The sequence below is a fragment of the Sinocyclocheilus anshuiensis genome, unplaced genomic scaffold (genome assembly GCF_001515605.1).
Source record: "Sinocyclocheilus anshuiensis isolate Anshui unplaced genomic scaffold, SAMN03320099.WGS_v1.1 scaffold708, whole genome shotgun sequence".
Lineage (NCBI taxonomy): Eukaryota > Metazoa > Chordata > Actinopteri > Cypriniformes > Cyprinidae > Sinocyclocheilus > Sinocyclocheilus anshuiensis.
In genome coordinates, this window is record NW_015555881.1 from 1,247,816 (window position 1) to 1,251,629 (window position 3,814).

The 3,814-nt window shown below is 34.7% G+C and overlaps 1 pseudogene; it reads left to right on the plus strand.

Annotated features, from left to right (window-relative positions):
- Nucleotides 1-3,548, plus strand: part of LOC107675700 (potassium channel subfamily T member 1-like) — a 19,943-nt pseudogene extending 16,395 nt beyond the window's left edge.
- Nucleotides 3,549-3,814: the final 266 nt, after the last annotated feature.

Consider the following 3,814-nt stretch of genomic DNA (forward strand, 5'->3'; position numbering starts at 1 on the left):
TCTGTCTGTGTATCTATCCGTCTGTCTGTCTCTGTCTGTCTGTCTATCTATCTATCTGTCTGTCTGTCTGTCTGTCTGTCTGTCTGTCTGTCTGTCCGTCCGTCCGTCCGTCCGTCCGTCTGTCCGTTTGTCTGTCGATCAGTACTTCTGTGGTCAGTCTCTGCTAACATAATATTATTTTCTTTTCCATGGCGGCGCTATTAATATTTCCCATTGTATTTTGTGTTTCCATGGTTACGGTTGCCTCCAGTTTCAAGGTTCCGTCAGCATTGAGGGGTTAAACGACACCAGGGAGAAGTGGGAGGAGTCAAAGATCCTCACCCGGAGCTCTTCCAGCAGTGACCAATCAGAGCACCCACTCCTGAGAAAGAAGAGCTTGCATTGGACGAGGCGTCTCAGTAGGCGGAGCGTGAAGAGGAGCGACTCCTCCCTAAGCTCCATCCACCAGCGTCTGGGCGTGTTATGCCACTCGGAAAGGGAGGAGCTTACAGAACTCGTCAGGAACCGCATGCAGCACTTGGGCCTGCACACGGCTGGATATAGTAAACCACGCCTCTTACCTCATTAATAATATTAATATGTATAATATTTTTATGCTTAATTAAAGAATTTTGGTTTGTGGAACATAACGGGAAGATCATGTTTGTTTTGATATGGTTAGGAGGCTGTAACCACCATAACCCTTCTCTTTCACAAATTCCTGACGGATAAAATCAGCTCCTGTCCTACATTTCTCTCAGATCAAGTTCACTTGAAAATTTATATCAGATTATGGAATTAAAAAGGGTTGTGAACACTGATTTATGTTGAATCCTGAATATGTGGTTACATTCTTGGTCAGAAGAACCTTTGTTTGATCAGAAATTATACTTCCAGATAATTTTGATCAGAAATATTTCTCTCTTCCTCTTTTTTATTCTGACTTTCGTCTCTTATAGAGGATGTCACAAATCTAACGGCCAGTGATGTGATGAACCGAGTTAATTTGGGGTATTTGCAAGGTAAACACCCTCTACTATAGTGTTGCCATGAATAGTTTGCTCCTGGGGTTTATTTATTCTTTTCATAGTATTCTATCCACATGTATTGAGAGTTATATAGAAGACAAGACAGGAAATTATAGGGAGGAGATGATGCAAGCCAGATTCCGTGGCATTTTTAGATTTTAAAGAACTTAATTTTAATCCATTATAATTCCCAGTCAATGTTTTTCAATTGAATTTCATGCTACATAGCACATAACAAATTATAACACCTTATACTGTAGCCTAAAGTTTCTTATCTAGATGTTAAAGTGCTTCGTCTTTTCCTGTGGAACATTAACCACGCCCATATTGTTTGAGTGACAGATGTGTCCACCAATCTCTGTTGCAGATGAGTTGAATGACCAGCAGAACTCCATCTCATATGTGCTGATAAACCCCACCCCCCAAAACACTGCTGCAGCTCAGTGATGTTGTGTATGTATCACATCCTGACAGATACACATATACACACATTTATTTCTTTAATTGGTGTTATTCTTAAACTAATTGTAGGCACTATTCAGAAATATTCAGATACTTTTTTGGCCTACTTTATCATCGTAACAGTATTCTTTTTGGTAGCTAGAACAATATTAAGTCATTTTCTGTAATTAAAATGAAGCTGAAATAAAATAAAATATTTAAACATAAACCAGTGTTATTATAGTAAACTAAAAGTGAAACTAAAATTAAAAACACTGAAACTAAAATAAAAAAATCTTTACTTGAAATAAACATTAACTGAAATAAATTATAAAAAAGACTTATTTCAGTTAGTTGCCAATCCATTTCTCATTTTAATTTAATTTAGTATTTTATTTTAATTCAGTTTAACTTGATGTACTATAGTAACTAAAACTAAAACTGAAATAAAAGTTAATAAAAACTATATAGACATATAAAATACAAAAACTACTAAAAATGACAGAAACACACAAGAAAATTGCTAAAATTTTAAAATAACAAAAATCTAAAATTAACTTAAATGAAAAACCTATTAATAATAATAATAATAATAATAATAACTTTATATATAATGTTATAATATAATATATAATATTATCTCAATGATACTAACATAACACTGACATAAACATCAATATTAAGTATTAAAACTTTAACAAAAATGAGAAATGCTGATAAATCAAGTACTAAAATGACTACAACTACAACTAAAATAAAAATAAATTAAATCTATATAGAAATATAAAAAAGCCCATAAAACTAATAAAATGTCAAAAGCATGTAACAAAAACTAAAATTAAAATTAAAACTGAAAATATAAAAATATAAAGTTGATTAAATATAGTGTATTATTATATACTACAATAGTATATAAATAATACTAAAATAACACTGTACTGTAAACATCCCTACTGTCATACTAGAGATTTTAGTCATACCAAACTGCAATTATTATTAATCGTATTTGTCTTTTTTGTAGATTTTAATCAATGTTAGGGTTTAGAGTTTTAGATTTGATTTAATTGGCATTTTTAAAGACATTATTTAGTCATGCATCTGTTTTTCTCAGGAAGACCACCCAAAAAATCCACAAAATGTAGGCCATTCCAGGTTTTACTGTTTCTGTAGGGACATTTGTTCATATTTATGTGTGTTTGCAGGTGTGTGTCAGGTTTAAGCAACTTTGTGGTGACATTTGTCCCTCAAGTAGTTTGCTGTAAAGACAGCAAAACCTGATGCACACACTTGTACTCAGACATATGCATGCACACAAACATCTGTGTCAAGAATCACACTGTCAGAGTAAAGCCTCAAACATGAAACATGCTCATTGTGTTCTGCAGGTTCCTGATCCGTCCGGATCCACTGGCACACGTAGCCGAAGCACCGCCTGTACAAACCCGCTGGTGCCGGTCCACGACTGACACACCAGAACTCAACAAGATTTAACCGGTCAGAACTACATCAAAAAACCATGCCAAAAGCCATGATAGAATTGGACTATAAAGAACTGTCGGCACTTTAAACTTTTCATATAAGCTCTTGCTCTTAGATTCATCAGTGGTATTATGGTCTGAACACTGCATTTAATACAAATAGCTTTGTGAAATATTGTGCGGTGAAGTCAAAGTTCATGTTCCATCAGAGAAGAGGGTTATTTATCCAGTGCAGTAACAAACCCTCAGATCACACAGATTGTCCTGTTGTAGATCAGACACTAGAGGGCGATAAAGTTAGCATAAAAACTGATTGCAGTCATGCAAATGACTTTGTAATTTGGATAATCATGTTTTTGCTGTTGTAATGCAGGCATGCATTTCTCATTTCGTTTTCGTGTTTGTTTATTGCCTTACCGTGTTCTGCATTAAGGAAGATCACAAACAGATTACTTAATTCTGTACAGCGGCCACAAAAAGTATTTAAAATATCTGAATGTCATTGCATTAGATAAAATATCAAAGTAGCATTTATTTTAAAGAAAAGTACACCAGTTGATTCAAAGACAAAAACTTAAAGGAATAGTTCACCTAAAAATTAAAATTTGCTGACAATGTCCTCACCCTCAGGCCATCAAAAAATGTAGATGAGTTTGTTTCTTCATCAGATTTGGAGAAATGTAGCATTGCATCACTTGCTCAGCAATGGATGCTCTGCAGTGAATGGGTGCCGTCAGAATGAGAGTCCAAACAGCTGATAAAAACATCACAATAATTCACACCACTCCAGTCCATCAGTTAATAACTTGTGAAGCATGCTACATTGGTGAGGCAGTGATGGAATGCTACATTTCTCCAAATCTGATGAAGAAACAAACTCATCTGCAT